The sequence below is a fragment of the Alnus glutinosa genome, chromosome 3 (genome assembly GCF_958979055.1).
Source record: "Alnus glutinosa chromosome 3, dhAlnGlut1.1, whole genome shotgun sequence".
Classification (NCBI taxonomy): Eukaryota; Viridiplantae; Streptophyta; class Magnoliopsida; order Fagales; family Betulaceae; genus Alnus; species Alnus glutinosa.
In genome coordinates, this window is record NC_084888.1 from 28,668,093 (window position 1) to 28,680,961 (window position 12,869).

Sequence of the window (12,869 nt, forward strand, 5' to 3'; positions counted from 1 at the left end):
CTTAATCTTCTTAACCGGAACTCTGGTTGGCTTCAATTGTTCAAAGTTGATGGTTGAACTAATTAAACTCTAAGAAAGATATAACATCAGCATCCCAAATCTATAATCCTCTCTTAGCACACAAAATTCTAGAGTTGAATTCACAATTAACTTCTGCCTATAAATCTCTTTAAATAGGCTTTAGAAATCCTAATACAAATCATGAACGGATTCCTAAGCGGTGGCGGCCGGAGAGGGTACTAACGTGTCTGAACGCAATAAAACTGAGGATCTTTCTATAAGACCTGTCCAGACAGGATTACCATGTGTTTGGACACACAGAGGAAATGGAACTTTCGAGAAGTCCTATCCGGACACGACTTTTGGCTATCCAGACAGGAAGTATTTTTTAGTGTCTCTAGAAGTTCTGTCAGGACACAACTTCTAGCTGTCCAGACAGGAGGAAACTTTGAGAGTCTCAAGAAGTTTTGTTCGGACACAGGTTTTGGCTGTCCGGACAAGCTTCGCTGCTTGAGTCTTTTATCTTCATACTTAAAGCACACTCTCAAATACCAAAAGCTTTTTTCACTGAATTTAGCCAATAACTAAAACTAACAAAAGGCTCATCTTCGATCACTGTCGTCGACCACCTCAAGTCATGACCTTCGCTGGCCACCACCAACTCAAGCAAGTTTCTAGCCACCATCGCTGTCTGCCATCTCACCAAAAAAAAAAAAAAAAAAAAAAAAACTTTCAAACTCATGCTTCCAAAATCTTCCACCTTGAGTTTGAAGGGAGGGTGATAGAGTATATTATAGGATTTGATTACCATACTTATCTATCTCAATTCTCTTATAAATATGAGCTTCTTGTATTGTAATATTATCAAGTGAATAATAGCAAAAATGTAGCCCTTATGACTTTATCTCGTGATCATAGACTAAATCACATAAAATCTATTTGTCTTTATTCTCTTATTCCGCTATTTTCTTTTAATTTTCATAGCATTATATTTTCTTTTACAGTCAACCCTAAAGCCATCCACTATAGAAGACTTGTATTAAAAATTGATCTTACTTACAAAACCTTTATAACTCTGATGATCCAATCTTGTACCCTAGGCAAACAACACACTCACCTCCCATGCACCGCACGGACTCTTGAACCTCTAGCCGTCTTCTACATGGATCACCTTCACGAACGAACATCGCCCGCTTCAACCAGAACTCTAGTGGCTATAGGCTTTCTGCAGTTTTAATGGTAAGAATGAAACAATGAGAAGTTTTAAATTGGATCATGCTCAAGAACAACGGTAAAGTTCTCTCATACTGATGGAACAATGCTTCTCTAGATTATGGAAGTCATGCTATGTGAGACTTATATATAAGGGGATAAAACAAGATCTTTTAAGCTAAGTCGGCTAGGGTTTTCACGATTTGCCACAATCTCGTTCATATCAAAACTAGGGTTTCACAATTTAGTCATGTAACGATCGAAAAGGCTTCAAATGACACTTTGATTGAAGCATTTTGTGGTTCTTTAATTTGTTCAAATGGCTTGCAAATTGAGCATTCTAGAAGCCTTTTAATCCTTCGTTCGATCGGGCTTTAATCGAAATTGCAATCGAGTCATTCTAGAAGTAAATATAAATTCTTGTTTGAACTAGACCGATCGTTTGACCTAAATCTTCAACTTCTTTATTTCAGCTCCAATAGACATCGACTTAACCCTAGCTTAAGCCTAAAGCTTACATCAAAATATTTTTTGACACTCAATTTGTCAACATTAAAAATCTAACAAACTCTATTTTTGGCAATTGTATGACAAAACTCACAATAATACCACTTGATGTAAAATTACAACGAATTACAAGATAACCTTATCAAACCACTAAACTACGATTCCTTGAACTCATTGATGAAGACTTTGTTTACTGAAACAATTCCAAACTCATCAAATGTATGTAGAACAAGAAATACCAAAATAACATACTATCGTAGATTGATTTTAATCAAATATAAGCAATATGAGAATATAAAAATCTGTCATCAAAATCAACTATCATAGAACTATTAGTCAAAAGTAATAGATAGAAATAAAAAATAATATAATATCAGTCCATAACCACAAAAACATCTATGTCAGTAAGTCTAAAATGACGTAACATAAGTGCAATGCCCACTGGTATGCAAATATGAGATCACAAAAAAACAAAAAACAAAAAACAAAAAACAAAAAACAAAAACAAAAACAAAACAAAACAAAACAAAACTCCCAACAAAAAGATACAATGCAGCTTGTAATGCAATTTCAAAGCACACAAGTCTCCCCCTAACTCAAATATCAATTTTCACTTACCCAAAAGTTGAATGTGCATATTAGTCAAAAATTGAAACCAATTATTTAAAGCACACTAAAAATGAAAAATCTGAGTCATATGCTAAAGGAGCTCCAAAACATTTTAATCAAATTTTCAACCCAAGGTGCCATCATGGTCTATAAATTATAAAGAACATATGCATGATTTGTGTGATTGTTAGACAACAAGTGAGCTTAAGACCTTAAATTTGTGAGGAGGTTAGGCATACAAATTAAACTACAAGTATAGAATAATCACACTTTAACAACCAAAAGTCAAACCAAACCACTAGGACCTAAGTACGCTCATATATGCAATCCTCCTAACACCAAGAACCTATTATAATCCAAGTCCATTTATAATCTTTTTTCCACAATAAGTGAACGTTGGTTTTTTTCTATAAAGACACAAACTGAGATGGTGAAAAAGACAATAGATAAGTTAAGCTTCTCGACAACAGATTCCAGTTTTGATCATGTAATGTTTACATCTTACTATATCTAGGAACATCAATTTTTATTTTTTTTAATAGTTCAAATGTGTTTTAGTGACTCAAGAGAGATATGACATGAAATGCAAGCCCTAGGTTCAACTAGTTTGTGCTCAAGTTGGTCAGTAAAGATGTGCTATCCACACTAATGATTGTGCACCACATGCTCACACATGCATTCAAAATCTAACTTATGACAATCAAAATGTGCAAGCATAGTTAAAATTTTAACTACCACTTATGCACCATGTTGAAAAATAATTCACAAAAACATAAAAGTACTCCTCTTGCATAACACTCACATAATGCATCCATATATGCTTACAAACCATTAAGCACAAAGGACGACATCATGCACTCAATATGAACCCCACACACATTTTTTTTATTATTATTAGAAAAAAAAAAAAAAAAAAAAAAAAAAAAAAAAAAAACCACACAATATGCAATGAATGAAAAACAAAGAAAAAAAATATAATAACACACAATTACATGGAAAATGCAACGGTACATGCCATAGGATGATGTATGAGACTCTAAGTGCAATCCTAGGGATGCGATGCAATGTCCTAAGTCAATGGAACACAAGCATTATCCTCCCTCAAATGGTGGATATGATCACTTTTTCTTACCCAGACTTTCTTGGCAATGTGTGGTGCCTTATGATTCCTAGACTTTCAGAACTTAGAAACCTTAATTTGAACAACTAATACTTGATCAACTTAACGAACCCCTTATGATTATTCCAAGGAGAGGAAAGCTCATACATATGGTCATAGGGTTTCAACATGAAACAACTTGGTTGAATGTAACCAATTTCACCACAATGGTGGCAAGAGAGATAAACCTAGAAGTAGGTTGTCCCTTAATAGGAGGAACTGACTTGGACTTAGACAAGTCATCACAGACAACCTTTTTACCCTTATCAGAAGTTGCAAGAACAAAACCGATCTTGTCTTTAGTGAGAGAAAGGGTGTGTGAGCTAGAAGGGATAGAAGATTTCATAGATTTAAAACACAAACCACACTTGTCGCTAAGGTTTTTGAGAATTTAATATACAGTCAAGTTTATCACTTGACAAATTTTTTAATTAAACTTTAGACATCTCAAGATCATTTTCAAATGATTTAATTTTCTGATTCAACACACAATTCTCAAATTTCAAAGAATCAACCAAAGCATGTAAATACGACAATTTAGCAATCGAATATTCATTTTCATGCTCAACTTCATTAAGCTTGTAAAAGGTTAATTTATTAATTTTTTTCAATTTTGTGCATTCTTTAAAAAGCTTATTATATACAACCTGTAAGTTCACCTCCTTATTTGAACCATCATGGATTGAATCACCATGGTCAAGTGTAGGATGAAAACTCAACTCACTACCACTCCCCACAAAAGCAGTAAAATCCATGAAATTGTCATATTTATCAACGAGCTTATCCGATTCATCAAAATCTGACTCATCACTCAAAATAGCATTCATGACCTTGACTTTAGATCTTTTATAGTTAGGACAATCAGCTCTTAACTTATCCAAATCTTAAACACTCATGGCATGTGATGCCTTGAGTACTCTTCTCTTTCTTACTCTTAAACTCTTTCCTCTCTGGTAAACTCCAATCAGAGTCACCCTCGAAATGTCACCAGATTTGAGGGGTCTTCTAAAGTCACATTTCCTAGGTCTGAAGAACTATCTAAACCTCCTGGCAAGCAATATTAAGTCGTCCTCATCATCAATGGATTCCTCATCAAAATAGTCACTAGTCTCTTCCCTGGCAGTTTTCAATGCTATAAACTTTTTCTTGGATTAAGGAAAAGTAAGTTCATAAGTCTAAAGATCTCCAACAAGTTCCTAACTTCTCATAGTATCAAGGTCCTTTCTTTCCTTAATAGTAGTAACCTTAGGTCTAAACCTCTCATGTAACGACCCACCCCCAATGACACAATATTGTCCGCTTTTGGCTCCCCATACCAGACTTCCCAGGAGGTCACCCATCCTGGGATTGCTCTCGCAGCGGCTCGCTTAACTGCGGAGTTCTGATAGGTTCATTGTCATCACGGCTTTAAAACGCGTTGTGTCATATAGGGTGCATTTATACATATAAGCACATCCTCATTCCCAGGCGATGTGGGACGTCACAATCACCCCCCCTTGGGACCCAGCGTCCTCGCTGGCGACCCTCATGGGATCCCCCCATTCTTGGCATCCCAGCGAGTGCCCGCCGGCAACCCTCTTTGGGCTTGTGCACGCTCCCACCATCTCAGGCTGGGCAATGGCTCTGATACCATTTGTAACGACCCACCCCCAATGACACAATATTGTCCGCTTTTGGCTCCCCATACCAGACTTCCCAGGAGGTCACCCATCCTGGGATTGCTCTCGCAGCGGCTCGCTTAACTGCGGAGTTCTGATAGGTTCATTGTCATCACGGCTTTAAAACGCGTTGTGTCATATAGGGTGCATTTATACATATAAGCACATCCTCATTCTCAGGCGATGTGGGACGTCACATCTCAGATAGAGACCTTGTGATCTTCTTGACAATTTTGTTTTAATGAATCTTTTCACCTAGGTTAAAATTGGAGTTCACAATATCATTCAGTTGGGCATAAAACTCATCAAATGTCTCATCATCTTCCATTCCAATCTCTTCAAACCTAGAATGTCCCATGCATCCTTTGCATCTTCACACATTGAAATTGTCTTAAATTCATTTTGTGAAATAGTCGTAAAGATAGCAAGCAACCCCTCACTATTCAAGTTATATGCATTTATTCATCCTTAGACCATGTGTCAATATTATAGCAGGATTATTCTAACTCTTTTCAAATGATATCCAAACATGCTCTTCTAAGGTCTTAATGAAAGCTCTCATTTGATCCTTCCCGTAGGCATAATTAGTGTCATCGAAGTAAGGAGAGACAAAATAGGATTGAGATTGAACCATGCATGACAACTGGGGTAAAAAATCTCACTCAAGGAACAAACCAAACAAAGTGATCTTACAAACATCACTTATCAAACATTCATGTAGTCGGTCACATGATATGCCACTTGGGTGAAAAACTTAAACAACAACATTTGACAAATAAATTTAATTATTTAGTGACTGACATGATAAGTACTATATGGACTAACGTATCAGCTTGTAAAGAACTTGTAGTAAAAGATATAATAGCCCTAACAACACTTTTATTATTACGTCTTCCAGGTATAAAATTTCTAAGATTGCTACAAACTAATTGGCCAATCTATGTAGCTTGAAATTTATATACGCAAATAGAGTACGACTTTCTTAGGATTCTATGTGATCAAGAGTGTGTAAGTTATTTCATTTAAATTGCCAATTTTGACAAACGAAAAACTTCCCTAGGCCATATCGATCCCTCACCTTTATTACTTTAATCAATCAATAAATTATTCAAGGCCATTATATTACCTTATATACATTTGTTTCTTTTCTTTTGCAATTTATAATTTTTCTTGAGCATGGCAGTCTGGCAGAGACGGCTAAATGTATAATATTCCGTACTTCATTATTTTGGACAGGATATTTCAAATTCGTAATGAAGGCCAAACATTCAAATCGTATATTTATTAACAAAAGATTTGGTGAAAAGCACTATGATTCATGTCCAACCCACCCGAAAAATCTTGTCGGTTTCATAGAAGAGACCTTATATACGCTCATCTAGTGTATATCTGCTCTACATTGATCAGATATACATGAGACGAAAACAAAACAAAACAAAATCATTGCTTTTTGTAGAATATTTGTTTTTAGCATAGGACTTAATCATTTTAATCATAATTATACTCTTTTCTGTATAATTGAGCTTCGTTAATGAGACTAGAGTGAAAGAATAAAATAAAAATGAGGAACAATTCAGCTTAACGAAGAAAAAAAAATTGTGCTTTCGGACTTATTTAAAAAGCATTTAGCAAACAAATCCAATAATTCTCAGGTCAAAAATCCTTACAATTTGTTTTGAAGACGGTTGACTATAGAATGAGCCTGCAAGAAAATCTATAGAAGCTTCTGCTCAAAAAGCAAGTAACAGGCAAAAAAAATTCTTGAACTAGAAAAGGAACTAGCATGCTTCTTAATGATAGTTACATATTGTTGGAATTCATCTTTGCCTGACATTTATCTTTGTCGTTATAGGAGATTGATGCGTGGAAGCCTACACAAAGCTGATGATGAAATAAATTCATATATAAAAGTATTTACTCCACTATAGCATGGTAAAGTCCAAATCAACATTATTTGGACATCTAAGTATGTTGCTTTGCTTTTGTGAAAACTTAAATATTTGTTTTAGAATCCATAAGATCTTTTACAAACGGGTGAAGCTCCGTTTGTTTCGATGTAAAATGTTTTTTAAAAAATGTTTTCCGAATTTTTCAGTGTTTTGTACGACCAAAAAATATGGTTAAAGGTTAAAGTGAAAACATTTTTATTTTAACCAGAAAAGCTTCTTTAATATTTGCAAAATATTTTTCGTATTTTTCAGTGTTTGGTGTGACCGAAAATGATGGTCAAGTCGAAAACATTTTTTGGTTTGACCAGAAAAGCTTCTTTAATCTTTGGAAAATAGTTTCTGTTTTTTAATATTGTAAATCATTTTTCGAGTTTGAGCTTCTTCTTCTCGCATGCACTCTCTCTCACAATTTATTCTTTGCTGCCTTCGAAGGTCACCAAATTCCCATCAGCAAGAGGTCACCAGAGTTCGCCGACTGCCACCGAAAGTTGCATATCGTTTTTTGCCGTCATTTCGCTATTTTTTCGTATGATCCAAACACCGAAACGGAAAATATTTTCCATCGAAACAAACAGAGCCTCATGTTAGGAAGATGAATCGCTACATTATCCAAATTATAAAGATGTTCACAAAGTGTTAAATCTCACATACATTGATTCTTTACTCAGTGAGACTAAGCTTTATAAGGTGACTAGTCATTTTAGAATAATAACGTAAATGTGATTAGCACTTTCCAATATTAATTGTTACAATATTTGTCTCATACTAAAATGTTTGTATAATATTAAATATATATATATATATATATATATATATTTATTAGGTATTACCTTTTTTGTCACATTTCACCTATTTACTACCTTCTCCATAAATAGGACTCATTATAACCCAATATTATTCATGTTAATGCAATAAAAGATGTAGTGTTATTATAGTATTAGCAGCAGCTTAAACTTTTCCATAATTTAGATAATTAAACCACTTTTTGTTTCTCTATTTAAATACACTTCATAATAGCTTATCTTTTCCCTATATCATTTAAATATTATTTAAATTAATGCTAAGAGAAAGAGAAATGAAAGGAAAATCATTTAAATATTGTTTGAAATAAATGTTAGAGGAATGAGAGAGGAAAGAGACAGTTTTTATATTAAAATAATGTTGAGGGAACTATTTTTGCTTCCTTAAATGTAGCGTATAACTTTTGGTTCCTTTAGACCTCGTTTGGTTTGCGGAATGACTATTCCATTAGGAAAATGAATAGTTATTCCTAGGAATAGAAGGTGGCGGAATGAAATGGCTATTTCTAATCTTTAATTTGGTAAGAATACATATATTTTAATTGTAATTCAATCAAAATTACTAAAAAAACCCCACGTTTTAAAAAAAAAAAAAAATTAAAAAGAAAATAAATTATTAAAAAAACAAAACAAAAAAAAAAAAAGGAAAAAAAAAAAAGAAGAAAACCTATGGGTGGCCGACCACCCATTGGGGTGGTCGGCCGCCCACCGATTCACTTCGGGGGTGGCCGCAACCAGCCCAGGAGTGGTCTCCAGCGGCCACCCCCGAAGCCAATCCGGGGTGGCCGCGGCCACCCCTGGAGACCACTCCTGGGCTGGTTGCGGCCACCCCCGGATCTATATATTGGCTGGCCGGCCAGCCAATTTAGGGTTTTATTTTTTTATTTTTTGGTTTTTTGGTTTTTTTTTAAATAATAATAAAATATAAAATAGTGGTTTTTTCTGGAAAATATTGCATTTACCCCAAGGAATAGCTATTCCTCTCATTTTTTAGAGGAATATGTATTCATCTTCATAAAGGAAAGGAATAGATCCCTACCAAACAAACGAATGACTATTTCATAGGAATAGCCATTCCATTCCAAAGATTTACTCCGGGAACCAAACGAGGCCTTAGTGTTTCCTTAGTTTAGGGAACAACAAAAGAATCTGACTAAAGTGGCTTTTTAAGAGTTTTTCCTACATGTAAGAAAGGGAATAAGATTTAGGGAAGCTACTGATAATGTTCTTAGATATTATCACAATAAACATAAATCTCTATGGCCAAATGACTTTAGATAAGTATAGTAATGCTAGCTATATGCAGCAAATCTATCCAAAATTCATTCAAATTAGCTGCATATAGCATTACTCTTGAATATATTATCTTTTGTGGTCTCTCCGTTCCTCACTTATTGTTCCTCATCATATTCTAAAATTTAGTTTTATATTTCATCAATTTGAACAAGCTAAGCCATGAATCACCTAAACAAGTGTAACTTCATACAGTGGGCTTCACTTGATGTGTGATCTCTAATTAACTGATATATATCAAGTTAAGTTTTTGGATAATTGATGATTTAACATAGTATCGTAGCAGTGTTATTGAGTTCAAACATTATATATGTAATTCACCTATCATTTAAATTAAATATTTCACGTGTTGGATCTTACTTATTCAAAGAGAATTTGAGCTCACATGTGAGAAAAAATATTAAAATATTAACTAAATGATTAAATTCAAAAAAAAAAAAAAAAAGCTTAAACTTTTGAGATAACTTCTAATTCAACAACCTAAAGGTACGTACATTCTAAGTAAGATTGGAAAGCACCAACCCCACATCATTTTCTTTAAGGGTCCATAACAAACAAAACATTTAGCGACTGATCGATCAGTTGTACTTTTGTTTGTCATTGTGGGTTCCAAATTATTGTTCACCATTTGTTTAATGTAAATACTGGTTAGCTTCTTACGATAATTCAAATTAACACAATTATCAACACCGATAAAGAGATAAATAAATAATATATATATAAACAATCAAAATGACAGTCTAATCATGGTTGTTCTCCACTTAATTGACTCGGTTTTTGCTGTGAGCCGGTGCCTTAATTTACGGCAAACATTTACCAGGGTTGAGCGTGCTAATTATCAATTATATTTCTTTTGATTTGTCACCTAAAAGAAGAAGATAAATTAAAATAAAAGAGAGAGAATATAGGAAGTAAGACTTGACCACTTTCTTCACTTTCCTGCCGCACAAACAAAAGGCTAGCTCTTATTGAAAAACTAAAATAAAAAAATTATCAATGTGAATATGGTATTTGCCCTTTCTGAGTTTCTTTACAAATTACACCCATTGGAAAGAACCAAATTCTCGATAATATATATATCCTCCAATTAAAGTCCAAACCAAATGAAGTACAAATTAAATAAGGTGATCACCAAGCTCTGTCTACTTTTGAACCTAATTAACCTTCTATTTCATTCTCTCTATCACAAATACAGAAATTTCTTGCAAATTGGGTTGCTGAAAAATTCTTTCAGCCCAGTCTCTAAAAGTAGTGTTATGTGTTCATAAACATGTGAGAAGCACATGTACATTTTGCTTCTCACATGCATACTTAAAGAACACATGACACTTTTAGAGATTGAGTTGAAAAATATATTCTTACGACCCAATTTGTAAAAAAATTATATTAACAAAAGAAATAGGTTAAAAAAACACATGAAGTTTAGGTTTTGGGGTAGAATATTAATATATATATCTGAAACATATTATATTATATTATTATGATAATGTTTAAAAATATTCGCTGATTGATTAAGTTGGTTGTTAATTAATTAGTCTTTTGATCAATAGCAATGCTCGTGCAAATTAAAAATGAAGGCAACAAGATAAGAAAGGGATGAGCTAGACATTCCCACATGTGAATGGGAGGTGTATATAGTTTGTCCTTAATTGCACGTTGGTGAGCTGAAAGGCATGGGGAGGGCGACAAGTGGGGGACAAGTAGATGGAGAAGTTGTTTTAGTGCAGTACTCCAATGCCAAAAAGACAATATTAATGCATATATCTTCGTCAAATCGTCAAAGTAGAACATAATAAGAATTCCCAAAGTAAGGTAGCCGGTTGGATAAGCATCATTTTTTGGCCTAAATTAATGAAACACACAAAAGAGATATTGATGGAAGAAGAAACATGCATGTCATTGGGTTTGAGTGCACTTGCTTTTGTATGTATTTGCTTGTCCGTTTCAGAGATACCCCAATATGATTCCTTTTTGTTGTGATTTGCTTGCTTTGTCCAATCGATTTGGAAACAAATCAAGTGTTGGATTTTCTGTCTGCCTGTCTCTCGTGTAAATGGGTGTTTGATAGTAGTTTGGAGAGAAAGTTATATGGGATCGGACTTCCCATCACTATCCCACTCACGTTGAAATTAAGATCCATCTCAGGGATATGGATAATGGATTACTACTACTACTACTACTACTACTACTACTACTCTCTCGATCTACTCCTAAAGTCCCACCATAATTCATTCATAAACTCTCTCTCTCTCTCTCCCCCATTGTTACAAAAGAAAACAAATGGAGACGTCTTATCAATAGAAATAACCTTGATTAATATGAAAACCCCTGCCCTGCCCTGCCCAGATTCTTTAACCAATTGGCATTTCTTCCTCGATCTCTTTTTTTTAGCAACCAAGTTTGACTAAATTTGGTTAAGGCTCAAGTAGTCTATATACATGCTAAATTTACCACTTATTCCAAAAGATTAAACCGATAGAAAATGGCAGATTTAATCATTTAATTAATATTTTAACACTTCTTCTCACGTGTAGGATCAAACTTTCGCTTAATAAGTAAGGCCCAACACGTAAAATATTTAACTAAAATTAAGGGTGAATTGTTGAGTTGAGATTCGAAATAATTACAATTTGCTTTGATGCCATATTAACATCAATTCATATAAGCTTAAACTTTTGGGATAAGTAGTGGTTTAATAATAGGAAACAACTTCTCTTTAATTTCTAACTTCTTGAGAGAGGCCAAGATTTATCCCTCCTCCATATAGAAGTATTTTCATTTCTAGTGAAAGACCTTCCTCTTCTCTCTCTAACTTTTAGAGAGAGGATTTTTCCCTTCTACATGTGAGAGTATTTCCATTTCTAGTGAAAGACCTTCCTCTTCTCTCTCTAACTTTTAGAGAGAGGATTTTTCCCTTCTACATGTGAAAGTATTTCCATTTCTGGTGAGAGACCTTCCTCTCCCTAGTAAGTGGCTGCCCGGGGAGGAGGGAAGCTTTGTCTCTTCCCACTCCCCTCCTCCCCTGGCCTTCTCATTCCTCTTTGCCTTTTTTTGTTGTTCTCTATTTTTGTTTACGTTTTGGAAGCCAGATATATTGTTCATCTACATCTACCTCTACCTTTGCTCATACGCTACCTCATCACCTTCATCAGCCTCTGTACCACCTGTCATAACTCCTCTCCACTACTTATGTACCCCACGCGCCACTCTAGTGCGCGCATGGACTACACATACCGCCATTCTTTAATTTATGGCTTAACGCAACAGTTTCTCAACTCTCTTGTACATCATTTCCCTCTTCCACCTTCTTCTTTGCCTCTCCATAATCGGTATCCCTTTTTGCCTACTGAGACTGTCAAATCTAGATATAATGTCCCCTTCTTGTACACCTCCCTCAGCGAACATTGTAATAGAGTTTTTTTCTGCAGCTTCAGTCTAGTGGTTATCAATATTATCTTCCCTATTGTGACTACCAAGTTTTCTTGGCAGTACGAGTATCTCCAGATATCTTATCCACGGAACTGACTCAAAGACCATAGTTTTCGGCGGCCTCCTTCTTGGTTTGTGTGTCAAGAAGTCTTTGACACATCATTAAAAATGTGAGAGGGAGTGGCCGAACAGCCACCTTTTTGTTGTGGGAGGGGTGGCCCCACAATAAATGGATCCCTCACTTTCAAAAAAT